The sequence below is a fragment of the Microtus pennsylvanicus genome, chromosome 12, assembly GCF_037038515.1.
Source record: "Microtus pennsylvanicus isolate mMicPen1 chromosome 12, mMicPen1.hap1, whole genome shotgun sequence".
NCBI classification, from domain to species: Eukaryota; Metazoa; Chordata; class Mammalia; order Rodentia; family Cricetidae; genus Microtus; species Microtus pennsylvanicus.
Genome location: NC_134590.1, coordinates 4,129,201 through 4,142,778, shown reverse-complemented (window position 1 = coordinate 4,142,778; position 13,578 = coordinate 4,129,201). Strand labels below are relative to the sequence as shown.

Below are 13,578 nucleotides of genomic sequence, written 5' to 3'. Positions count from 1 at the left end.
TGAAGTGCCTCTGTAAGATTAATAAAAAATGATCTTTTCTCTTTATCTAGGGAAAATAATTGGAATCAGAAGTTGAAGGAACACATTCATTTTATTATGTACTCAGTCATAGGATTCATGAACAATACTTGGAAAACATGAGACATTTGTATTTTAAAATAGTGACAATAAGTTAAAATTCACTATTACATGATGACATTTTGCTTTCTGGAAGTGAAAGCTTTCAGAAGATGAGGATCTGAGTGCCAGGAAGCATAACATTTAGATCTTTATGCAGTTTATTCCCTGTGGCTTTAAAAAAGAATGATTGTAATAATATATTTTATGTAACCCAAATATATCAAAATATTTTTTCCACATGCAGTCAGGATAATTTATGCATGCCACTTACACATTATATTTACTTATTTGCAAACTAAGAGGGAAGCTGTATTCTAAGAGAAATGATAGTATAGAGTATAAAAGAATACATGAATAAAGTGAGAGGTAGACTGTTCAGCAATGGCTCGTTGGTCAAGAATGCACACTGCCATTCAGAGAAGCTTAGTTCACAGCATCCGCATGGCTTCAGGGGACCTGACTTCCTTTTCTGGTCCCCAAGGGCACAAGTAATCCCATCACATTACCCTGACTCCCACATAAACATACTTAAAATAATTTTTAAAGAAATATACTGTCAAGATTGACAATGGGCCATATGAGTGGAAATACTCAAGGACCCTTTCTTATTGCATGTATGAATGCAATGTATTTATGTTATGTCTACTCCCCCTCCATCTCCTCTAAAACTCGTTCAAATACCCCTCCCAAGTTTAGAACTTCTGCCTTTTCTTCTTCCTCCTCTTCTTTATCATCTTCCTCTTTCTCCTGTTCTTCATTTCTGAATCCAATTGGTGCTGGCCTCAAGTTCACGGATATAGAATATCATCTATTGGAACATGGACAACTTATCATGAGTCACACCCCTGCAGTAAAATACACTTTCCTTCTCGCAGTGGACCGCTATCCACCACTAAGAGTTCCTCAGCTAGGAGTGGGGTTTCTTAAGCCTCACCGTTAAAAAGTATAAATCCTGTGAATGAAGGATCTTGATGCTGTTTAATGCAATGACTATTCAGAGGTGGCTATAAATATGCTTTTTCAGAATAAGATCCCTTCATGGGGAATGAGATGCAAACAAAGGAATGATGTAGAAGGGTCTTCTGTCTATATGTTACTTTCATTGGTCAAATAAAGAAACTGCCTTGGCCTTTTGATAGGCCAGCCCTTAGGTGGGTGGAGTAGACAGAACATAATTCTGGGAGGAAGATAACAGAGTCAGGGAGATCCCATGCTTCTCCTACCTAAGACGGATGGTGGTTAAACTCATGCCAGTAAGCCATAGTCAAGTGGTGATACACATTAATAAAAATGGGTTAATCAAGATGTGAGAGTTAGCCAGTAAGAGGCTAGAGCTAACAGTGTTTAAATGAATACAATTTGTGTGTTGTTATTTCAGGTGTAAAGCTAGCCGTATGGGAGCCGAGCAGGACAAAAAGCAGGCCTGCTCTCCTCATCACTACAAAGGAGCATTCAGAAAAAAAAGTTTGATCAAATGCATTGTCAGCTGTGGAACAGACAGACAATTGATACATAAAAACAAACATCAACCGTTGTGTATTTTGGGGATTTTAGTTTGGTGCCTGAAATTGTTTTTGGGAGAGTGGAACTACAAGAATTGAGAGGTCTGTGTGCAGGGTTGGCCAATCACATGGGTGTTGAAGTCACTGTAAATGACAATAATAGCTATGGGAAGACAGGGGAAACAAGTTTAAAGTCAACCACCAAGGAGAGAAATGAAGGAATAGTGGCCTTGTTGAGGACAATGTGATGAAGGAGATTGGATATGTATGGTGGTTGAAACACTTCGAGGAGGAGATAGGTGGCAAGTGATTAAACTAATGCAGGCACCTACTTCCAGTTTAGTTCCTAAGACGGAAGGAAGGTAGAACTTCCAGGGTCTGTTTTAGCTAATTTTTCAAAGCCAAACCATCATGAACCAAGCAAATTCTGTGATCCCAAATCTATAAGAGGGAAGTGTGCTTGTGATGGATGTTTCCCAAAGGCACTGTGCCTGTCAACCTGATTTCAAATATGGCAACCTTTGAACATGTGGGCTGTGTACCCCAGTGCATCCATAGAGATGTCACCAGTTCTCAAAACTCTAACTACATATCACACACACACACACACACACACACACACACACACACACACACACCATTACAGAGAATCTTTGCTCACTACTATGATGATAAGCAGAGACCATCTACAAGTGGGCTCACAGCAGCCCTAAGAGTGAAGTAGGCAGACAACATTTTTCTTTTTTTTTGTATTTTTCGAGACAGGGTTTTTCCGTAGATTTTTGGTTCCTGTCCTGGAACTAGCTTTTATAGACCAGGCTGGCCTCGAACTCACAGAGATCCACCTGCCTCTGCCTCTCGAGTGCTGGGATTAAAGGCGTGTGCCACCACCGCCCGGCCCAGACAGCATATTTTACTACTTTTCAGTGGACATAAAGTCCAATTGGACATCTGTTGGCCACCCCAAGAAATAAGTACTGCTTATGGCAGAAATAGGGATATCCCACCTGACCAATCATTGATGTGGTCATGTGATATATTTATATATTCAATGGAAATATGCTATAGGGAATGCTAATGTCCCCACCTCAAGACTCATCGACACAGTCTTTCTAAGAGTATTTCATTACTAACAAAGGTATTTCAGTACTAACTCTGGTTAAAGAAGTTTAAATGGAACGAAACTGATCACCACATGGGACTCAACATTTTATTTGGAGCGGATTTGAACTCTTGGTACTGGTGGATGTTGGCAGAGATTTATTAATATCTCAAAAGTGTGATTCCATCACAGGTCTCGGAAGCAGTAGGTCTGGATCTTTGGGAATGAATTCTTGTCTGTAGACAACAAGAGTAGCTGAAGAGGTCGAGGACGAAGCCAGTCCCCTCTCTGGCCGTTGCAGGACATGTGCTGAATGCTGACTCCAGTGAGCTGGAAGAAGAAATTTTAGGCTTAGGAATCTTTTGTCCTTTGGCGAGTCTGTACCTTGACAGTCTTTCTTTTTCTGAAAAATTACATTTGTTAATCCATTTATGCACATGGATATGTGCACGCATGCCATGTTGAGTGTGGAGGTCAGTGGACAGGTTTCAGGATTAGTTCTCAACTTCTACACATGAATCCCAAGGATTGAACTATTTTCTGCTGCCTTGGCAGCAAGTGCATTTCCCACTAAGTCATCTTGTCAGCCCCTTCTGGTCAGATTGAATGCAATCTTTTTTTTTTTGTCCTTCTATCACCATCCTATGATCTGAAACCCAGATTTATAGGACATCAGTTGGACCCAAATTGGCTGAATATGAGCACAGAATGAAAGGAAGACCTATCAGAGAATACTGCTCAAGCCTGAGCCCTCGGCAGATGCATAATTTGTCTAAAGTTTCTATCCATTCTGGTTGCTGCTGTGGTCCTTACAGCCTGGTGCATGGATGTGTGCTTTGTGCCTGGTGACTACACCAAGCCACCTACTACTTCCTTCAGCAGTTCACGAGTTTGCTTCTTCTGTTGTAGTTGCTGATGCAGCACTACCATTAGGTTACCTGCAGTCTGCTGGAGAACCTGGAGCTGACTAGATATAAGAAAGCTGTAGGAAGGTCTGGGTAGGACTACTGATGCCTGTTTAGTCCAGTAACCCGGTGCTGCTGGCAGCATGGACACACTGGCAAGGTTCTGAAGATAATGTGGTTACATAATAATCGAAACTCGTATGCTCTGCATATTCACTTCTTGGTTCAGAAATAGGACATTAGATAAGTTATACCAGTTAATCTGCTATTTGAATCTCTTATAGTGTTTATCCAGAAATGGCATAAAGCAACTGTAAGTCAGCAAAGAAGGACATAATCAGCATAGGTCAATGATTTTGTGATCTTTCTCTTAGGAAATGAGTGTGGGTACAATTTTTAACAAGAGTAAAATTAGAAAGAAGTGAGGGATTTGAGTTTACACACACACACACACACACACACACACACACACACACACACACAAATCAGTCTTAAGAAGGATAATCGTGTTGTATTTGGTCCTGAATGAAGGCAAATGTGTCATACCTGGGGTTATGAAAGATGCAGAAAGGGGTGACCAGGAGCCTGCCTCAATAAAGCTAGCAAGAGCATGACATGGATGCTGGACTTCACTCTAAGAGTAAAATGAACTCTCTCCAAATTTCACCCTGAATACTATTGTCACTCAGCTTGTGTTTTAAACAGAGTCCCTTGTCAGGTATCTGGGAAAAGAAAATGATCTCTCCTGCCCATGTCATCAGGTGTGAATGCAAAGCCATAGTTTTAGCTTCTGAAAATCTCCAACCTGTGAAATATTTTAAGGAATAGCTGTCATATACTTGCTCTTGGACAACAAAAAGTGCTAGATATATTAAATATATTTTTTATTTGCCTCCTTCATAAAACACAGACTTCCAGTCATTTTGTTTTTCAAGCTTGAGGGAAAAAAAACTCCTTCAGTTATCTGAAAATGTGTTAAGTGGGAGAGTATGGAAATCCAGCTCAGACCAGAACTGGGAGTGACAAGAGCCATTCGCCTAAGAGGCTGACATCTAAGAAACCAAGATAATCAGATAACCAAGCTACAACCCTTGGACCCATAGAGGTTATGTAAAGACAAGGGGTCTACGGGGGATGCAAGGATTACCCAGGAAAGAGGACATAGATTTTACTGGTGAACCTGGGATTGGTTGGGATGTGAACAAGAGGGATCTCATGCGTGGAAAGAATGGGATAGAGGGAAAAAGTGCAGAGAGAGATGGCTGGAATTAGAGGGAAATTGGGGGTGGAGTGCAAGTTCAGAACAGTGGAAACTTCCTGGAATTTATGAAGGTGATCCTAATGCAGGCGCCTAGTAATGGGGAATATGGAGTTTCTCCAGGGTCTAGCCTGGTGAGTCTCCCTTACCTCTTAATCCATGCACCCTTGCCAAACTGCCAGATACAGCCTCAGTCTCATACCCAGTGATCTGATATACTATGTCCAGTTTTGTCCACATCACAACTACTTTCTAGGCTTCTTCCAGGACTCTACCTATCTACCCAACATCCTATAGGCTCATCCTGCACCACATTCCGTCTTCTGCCAAGTCATATCTTCCCATACTCCAGGTTTAGTCTAGGATACATGTTCTCTACACCAGTCAGTCCCCTCTGCCAACCTGTCTTCATTCCACCCAAGACATTTGTAACTTCTAGGCCCAGCCCCTCTGCAAACCTCTCTTCTACCCCTGTCTGTTTCATTCAGACCTAGAAAACAAAAGAAGTTCACAGCCCATGTATATTTGCAAAAATACAAACTAGGTGAAAGATAAAGCCAGGATATTCTCTTCAAAACCTATTGATCCTGTAGAAATGTTTGCACTGGGAATTATCTAGATGAAACCCAGGACATAGAATTTAAAAGAAAAATCAAAAACTTCATCAAAGAGTTCCATGAATTTAAAAAAGATGCAAAGAAACAGCTGATGTAAAGGAGAAATAACTTAAGGAGTTCTTTAGTGATGCCCAGTAAAACACAAACGAGCCAAATCAAATGATGAAGACAACCCAGGACTTGAGAGTGGGATTCAGTAAGGTGATAGAATAGAATAGAGCTAAAGCTGTGATGGAGATAGAATTGGCAAATCAAATAACACAAGAATAAAACCCAAAGAATCTTGAGTAGATATTTTGAATAGAATAGTACTCAAAGCTAAAGTAGAGGTTCTAGACCATATCATCAAGGAATATGAAGAAACCCAGAAGAAAGGTACACACAGAAAATGTGGGATACCATGAAGAAACAAAACCTTTGAATTATAGGCATAGATGAGGGAGAAGCATTCTAAGTCAGTGACAGAGACCAGACCATCAGCATAATCATAGAAGAAAACTTCCCCACACTAAAAGATACACTTATACAAATCCAAGAATTACATAAAATACCAAAGAGACAAGATCAAAAAAGAAAATACCCACAGCCTATCATAGTTAAAACACTAAATACACATAACAAAGAAAGTTATCCAAAGCTGCAAAAGAATAAACACAAGTCACATATGAATGAAAATCCAACAGAATAACTGCTGATTTCTCAATGGAAACTTTGGAAGTTTTGGAAACCAGAAAAGACTGAAGCAATGCACTCCAGTTCTAAAACTGCTTTAAGAAAAAACAAAACAAAAATAAAATCAAAACATACAAACCAGAGCTGTTGAGATAACTCAGTTAGTCAAAGCATGTGATGCAAAGGCCTGGTTTGATCCCCGAGAAATGTAAAGGTGGAAAGAGAAAACGATCTGCACAAAGTTGTTCAGTGATCCCCACAAGCATGCCACCTCTGTCTCTCTTTCTCTCCCCCTACTACTACTACTAATGATGATGATGATGATAATAATAATAATTTATGAAGAAAAAAATGAATGTCAGTATTCTGACGCAATTGCATAGGTCTAATTTTCTGAGAAAGTGAAAGGATCCACTTCATGGTACTTTTACTACTAAACCAGAAATGTAGGTTTGGAATTGGTTTTAAAAGCCTCTACCACAGCTGGAGGGATGGCTCCACAGTTAAGAGAACTTGCTGTTCTTCCTGAGGACCTAGGTTCTATGCCCAGCACTGACATGGATGTTCCCAACCATCTGTAAATCTAGTTCTAGGGGAATCCAATGCTCTCTCTTGTCTCCACATATATCAGATATGTTAAGTGATGTACAGACATACAGGCAGGCAAAAACACCAATACAGATAAAAATAAAGGAATTAAATGTTCTAGTCAGGTATTAGGCATAACCATTTCCTCCATTGCAGGGTAGAGGCCATGTCTAGAAGCTGAGTTTCTGGAACCTGCACAGGCTCCATCAATGACCAAATCAAAACAAAGACTGTGGCAAATGAAATTTCCTCTTGGCGGTCATATCTCCTCCTGTTTTCAGTATTGTTTGTGGGCATGTGTTTGTATGTATGTGTGCATGTTTGCATATGCAAGTGCACGCATGTGGAAGCCAGAGGTCAACTTAACGTGTTTTTTTTTATTACATCTACCTCAATTTTTTAAAGATTTATTTTAGACCAAGTCTCTCACTTGGTTTAGTACTCCGTGTCAATGAGGACAGTGATTTCCAGGACTGTGTGCATTATCCACTACCCCAGCTCTACAGTCACTGTGTGACCACCTGACCCACCTTGTGCATGTGTGTACTGGGGATGAGTAGGTCCACATACTTGTGCAGCAAATACTTCATTGCCTCTCTCTCCTCGGCTGTCCTCTTCTTTTTTCCAGTTTATTGGCTGTAGAGCAGGTGTGAGAGCCAACATCCAAGGAGAGCAGCACTGAAAGCAGAACCTGCCAACAACCTCAGCATTGGGAATGAAGCCATCATCGTGTGTCAAGTCATGACTCTGGGGCCTTTTGTGCCCTTGTCAATCACTTCCAGAAACCTGTAGCACGGAGTTGAGAAATAGAGAAATTCCCTCAATTATATTTATTCTCAGAGTCTACAGAGGAAGTGATGAATACACTCAAGAATCTGTATCAATATGTACTTATGTGTCAAGAGTTACCTGCCTGTTATCAATCCCTTCCACTTCTCAGTTTTTTCATTATGAAAAGCTCACTAAGAATTGCAATAGATTTTCATTAGTTTCTTGTAATAAAGACTCCTTTACTTAATGTGATACTAAAGCTGTTACATACAAGTATTGGGAAAATTCAACTGACTGTTAGGTCAGAGTTGAGTTTCATTCTCCCATTTATGAAGTAATAATGATATAGTGAAAATGTCTTTATTTTGTCTGGAAATGTATTGCATGTTATCTGCGTGAGGCATGGTTAGGTGTTTCTCACATGACATCTGGTCTAAACTTTGAATCCCCCTGGCCTTCCTATACATTTTCCTCTGTCTTTGTTTTTAAAATGTTTAATGACACACCTTATGTTCTTGGGGAAACAAGAACATTTCAAGTCAACAGAAACAGATGTAAAGAAATAAGATTAGGGTAGAAAATAGTGAAAACAAAACAGGAATACAAAATAAAAAAATAAGATGTAGAACTGGTTCTTTAAAAAGATGAGGAAGATAAATAAACCCTTAGTGAAACTAACCAACTGAAAAGGAGAGACAATTGAAATTAATAAAATTAGATAAAAAATGAAATATTACTTCAGATGCCAATAAAATTCAGAAAATCAGAAGGGCATATTTTATAAGCTAATATTCTATTAAGTGGAAAAATACAAAAGATATTAGTGAATTTCCAGGTATTTATGACCTATCAAAGTTTAATACACTTAGATAAAGAAGAAAAATGAGATGGAATTAGTACTACATCAACCCCAAATGTGCAGGCTCAGATAGATTCAGTGCAGAATTTTACCAGGCCTTCAAAGTAGAACTAATAATAGGTTTTGTCAAATGACTCCCTAGAATAGAAAATGAAGAAATGCTTCCCAAGCCATATTATTAAGCTTACCCTGACACCAAAACCTGTTGTGCGACAATAGTCTGTATTCTGTCAATTATATTTTAAATAAACGCTGATTGGCCAGTAGCCAGGTAGGAAGTATAGGCAGGACAACCAGAAAAGAAATAAAGGAGGGTCAATGAGAACGGGAGAATTCTGGGAAGAAGGAAGCAGATTGTACTAGTCCTGTCCCAGCCACAGAAGAAGTAAGATGTGACTGTCTCGCTGAATAAGGTACTGAGCCACGTGGCTAACATAGACAAGAATAATGAGCTAATATAAGTTATAAGAGCTAATAAGAAGCCAAGCAGTTTATAACTAATGTAAACTTCTGTGTGATTTCTTTGGGATTTAACGATTGCGGGAACAAGGCAGGACAGGAAACTCAGACAACAAAAATCAGACAAAGACTCATCAATAACAAAAAGATGGGTTACCACAGTCATGATTTAAAGAACACATGAAAACAATTGACCATCAAAATTAATTCAACTTCACTCTAGAGAAAGAGAGATCATACACAAATCAATAAAAGTAATACATCACATACATAAACTCAAGGACAAAATCACATGATCATTTCAATATACGTAAGAAATGACCTTGACAGAATTCAACACACTTTCATGGAAACAACCCTGAAGAGAATATGAATGGAGGAGATGTGTCTCAGCGTGATATAGACTAAATGACCTGCAGCCAACATCATTTCACATGGAGAAAAACACAAGGCAGTTCCACTAAAATTAGGGTTAAACCCGGGCAGTCTGCCTTTCTACTTCTGTTCAGAACAGTCCTTGAGATCTTAGCTAAAGCAGCAGGACAAGAGAAAGACAGAAGCAGGGCAGTGGTGGCACATGCCTTTAATCCCAGTATGAAGCTGACTACTTTTTCACACTTAACATTTTGGTCTGTCTAGTTGTTCTATACTGCACACAGTATGCCATCGGACTGCAGGTTAACAGTCTACACTTAGTGCCCCCTCCCCACTTGTTCTTAAGTCACAGAGTTTGATATTTATCCCCGGCATCCAAGCCCCAAAACCTGTGTCAGCCTCTCAGTTATAGAAATTACAATTGTGAAGTGAATTGTTGCTCAAATGATCTCCTCAGAAATAAAATGAAGCTGTAAATAAATTTATATTAACAACCTGGGGTTTTGAAAAATCATATCCTCAGCTGTACTAAACCCTATGTTTGTTACCCCCTCATTTCTTAACTACCTTGTCTCCAGAAACATGACTTTCGTTTTCTCTCTTCTTGGGTTCTGGTTGCCGGCTTCTCATCCTCCAGCCTAGATGTTGGCTGGGCATAGGGCACAGTGCAGAACGCCCAGCTCTCTGGAAGCTTGCCCCGAATGGGAGCACCCCAATCTCATGGCCCCACAGCACCCCCAAACCACAGCGTGCTGACTCCACCCTCTTTCCCCCTCCCTATGACATCCTGACCAGCTCCTTTCTTTCCTATCTTTACAAGACACATAGGTCTCCACCCTTGAAGGAGAGCAGTAGAAGTGGCCTGGATACAGAGGCTCTAGGACACTGTGCGGCAGAAGCCAGAGCCTCAGGCCAGAGCTGCATCTCTCCTCCTATCCTGTGCACAGGAACACTGGCCCTCTGCATCTGACCCTGGTGAGTGTGGGCAGACAGGGCTGGGAAATCCTTTGCAACTCATTTCCAAGTGTAAAATGCAAAGTCCCGGTTATGTCACCTGTCTGTAGAGAGTGTGGTGTTCAGGGTGGGTTGAAGATGTACAGCCTCTGATTTCTCCAAATGTGTGAAGGTGAATAAGGTTGATGATGTTGGGTGGGTAAAAATGTTATCAAATAGTGAAGTTACCATAAGTGCGAAAGAATTTTGTTAACACTGGAATTGTAAGGGACCTGAAAATTTATTCTTTTTATTTATCTCATGATTTAAAACTTGTCCAAAAGTCTTTAGTTTGCTATGCAGATATTCATCAACATCGTACAAGTCTTACTCACCTAGTGCGTAAGAAGTTTGAACAGACAGAAAAACTAAGAGCCAAAACAACTAGAGTGTAAACCTGCCACTGGATTATGTATCTATAATGCTGTCTTCTTTTATTTTCCTGTGTAATACTAGAAATCTATTTGCTGGTCATAAAGTTTAATAGTAACACCTATTTACTAAGCACATGTGTCCAGGCCTGGGCGTTTGCACAGAAGAGTCCTTTTTATGGTATTAACACACATCTCTCTCCATCAGTGAACATGTATCATAACGCACACACATGCAGAGCCTATTTCTGCACTAAACAGTGGCTAAGCATCTGTGAAGCAATTCAAAGGTGGATAAATATGATAAATGAAAAACGTTAGTATCAGAAAGATGAAAAATACCAACATTTTGGGGTTTGATTGATTATCCAACAAAGGCTCCTTTTAAACAGGGTTAGGGGAATTCCATGGAAGAGATATTAGTTTGGGGACCGACTACTGGGTCTGCACAAAACGTTTGTAAAATTGGTAGGTGGCTCTAGTGGTTAGTAACTTTCCAGCTGCAGGGTAGGAAGCTATCTTTAGCTAGCATAAGCCTGTGTGGCGCCTGCTGCTAAGTTAGACCCTGAGCTGTGGTTTTTCCTGATAACTGCTTTCTCAGATCCAGCCAGCTCCAGCAAACTGAAACCTAAGGTCCAGCCTCTGGGGGAGCATCTAGAAGAGCATGCCAGTGCACCTCTCTGGCTCCTTGACCCTCACAGAAAATAAAATACAGACTAGAATGGAGAATTTTTGTGAGAGAGAACATCAGAATGAACATAAACACATTTAGGGGCCCTCAAAGCTGAATTGAGTTACATTTTAAGTGATTTATTCAGTTTTATTTGGTGTGCATGAGTGTTTTGCTTGCATGAATGTAAGTGCACTACTTGAACACCTGGTGCCCCTGGAGGTCAGAGAGGACACTGGATCCCTGGGACTGGAGTTGCAGACAGTTGGAAGTCCCTATGTGGGTGGGAAATGAAATTCAGGTTCTCTTCAGGAGCAGTGTATGTTCTTAACTGTGGAGCCATCTTTCCAGGCCCTTAAGTTGTATTCGTGAGATCATAGCAAGAAGAGGCCAATCAGAGTCCCAGCTCAGGAACAATTAGGGGAAACATCATGACTTTTCAGAAAAGCTTCTCCTGGCCTTTGCTTTTGAGGGACCATTTTTTGTGTGTGTTAATTTGGGTTGTTGAGGAGACTTGAAGGAAGGCTATGCTTAGAACCATCCCATAATGCCAGAGCAGTGCCTCTGCTAAGGTAAACTGTAGTTGTAATATTCCTTACCCTGTTACAGACACCTTGATGAGCAGGTCTTACTTAAAGATGAACCAAGGTTTTCTATAGGTTATGTGAATTTTGTGTTCTTTAGGAAGCAGTTCTCAGGGATTTCCCCCCAAATGTAGGGTACTCTTACATCAATCATCAATCAAGAAAATGCCCCACAGTCTTGCTAATCTGGTGGAGGCAATTCCTCACCTGAGGATTCTTCTTCCCAGATGACTCCAGCATGTGTCAAGCTGACAAAAGCTACACTTCCTGAGTTACTGCTGTCGACTCCTGAAACTACAGGAGTTATTTTCTCCTGAGCTCTTGTCATTGTAGTTTCCTGTCTCCTTTGTGTTTTTATTTTCCCGTGAGTGTCTTCTTCACTGCTGCCTCTGTGGTCAAGCTTTAATTATGTTCATCTTGAAGGTGTTTATAAAGGACAAATTTGCACGTAGTCACATTGGTCATTAGTTCTTTTCTTTGAGTGCTCAAACATACAATTACATGCTCTGGCCTTTAGCATTTCGGTCAAGTATCGTGCGGCTGTTCTGGTTGTTTTGCCAATCAGGTACATGTTAGTAACTCGGCTCTTCTCTTAATAGCTTCTAGCATTCTTTAATTGTCCTGAACTCTTTGACCTTTACTAAGAGTGTGACAAAACAAAAATATTTTTCTGGTCCTACCCATGTGGTGGTGTAAATTACCTCTGTACCCAGACATCCTTATCTTTCTATAGATAAAGGGTATTTTAGAATGTTTCTTGAATGAATAGGTTTTCTATTTTTTCCGTCTGTTTCAGCATTCTATTCTAATAAAAAAAATTCCTGTTTGGTCTGTCTGTCATGTCCTGGAGGTCATCTTATGATCAGCTTTTTTTTTTTAAGGTCAACTTTTCTTTATTCCTATCTGAATGCAGTAACTCATTAACCTTGTCTTTGAAGACCTGGTATTTTTATCGTTCACTTAATTTAGTCTATTTTTGATTCTATTCTTGAATTTTAAAAATTTATTTGTAAATTTTTCCAAGATTTTCATTTAGAAATTCTTTCCTTACTTATTATTCTTATCCTATATAATTTTTTGCTGTTTTCCTTCAGTTGTCTATATGTTTGAGGTTGAAATTATTTTGTTAACCTCAGGAATGATTACTTCAGTGCTCTACCTAATTAAGTATGCTTAGATTCAGTTCCTGACACTTTATGATCTTTTGAGGAAGTGGTATAACCTTGTTTCCTCTTATTCTTGTGTTTTGTTGTTGTGGTTGGTGCACCTGTGGGAGTGAGTGTGTTTTACACATTGATTAGGATGTGTCCAGTAAACATTCATCAAGAGCTTTATCCTCAGCATTGGTCAGGATGGAGAAAACAAACCTCAAAACAACAACAATACCAGAGTCATCTTCCCCAGAGTTATCACAATGGGCATAATAGAAGTAATGGGAAAAGCTAATTCATAAAAAACATGATGTTAGCAACTAATAAAGGTACAAACAACAATAACAACATAATTGAATAAAGGATGTATAGAAAGAAAGGTTAGAAGAAATAAAAGGAGAGGAAGGAGAAAAGAGCAGGAGATTAAAAATATAGTTACAAAGTTTAAAATGTGTAAATAAAACAGATAAACCTCAGACTGATGATCCTGACCCATGGAAGGTGAGGCAGCAGAATCACAAGTTTGTGGCAACGTCTGTACCAAAAAGACTCTGCCTCACAGCCAATAATGGCAAGATTAA

At 39.8% G+C, this 13,578-nt stretch overlaps 2 protein-coding genes and 1 long non-coding RNA gene across 3 annotated transcripts in view; 2 read left to right on the top strand and 1 right to left on the bottom strand.

Moving 5' to 3' along the window:
* Positions 1–2,876: 2,876 nt before the first annotated feature.
* LOC142833110 (uncharacterized) lies at positions 2,877–9,915 on the bottom strand. The gene is made up of 3 exons (XR_012907325.1): positions 9,796–9,915; positions 7,295–7,550; positions 2,877–3,054 (listed from the first exon to the last, which is right to left on the bottom strand). It is a non-coding gene; the product is annotated as an uncharacterized LOC142833110 (long non-coding RNA).
* Positions 9,916–10,119: 204 nt separating this feature from the next.
* LOC142832681 (ATP-binding cassette sub-family G member 3-like) overlaps positions 10,120–13,578 on the top strand; it is a 39,547-nt gene continuing 36,088 nt past the window's right edge. The window contains exon 1 of the mRNA XM_075943362.1: positions 10,120–10,203. The gene's annotated coding sequence lies outside the window, so the exon portion shown is untranslated. The remainder of the gene's footprint in view (positions 10,204–13,578) is intronic.
* The window catches only part of LOC142832685 (guanylate-binding protein 6-like), an 84,887-nt gene continuing 81,430 nt past the window's right edge, over positions 10,122–13,578 (top strand). The window contains exon 1 of the mRNA XM_075943370.1: positions 10,122–10,203. The gene's annotated coding sequence lies outside the window, so the exon portion shown is untranslated. The remainder of the gene's footprint in view (positions 10,204–13,578) is intronic.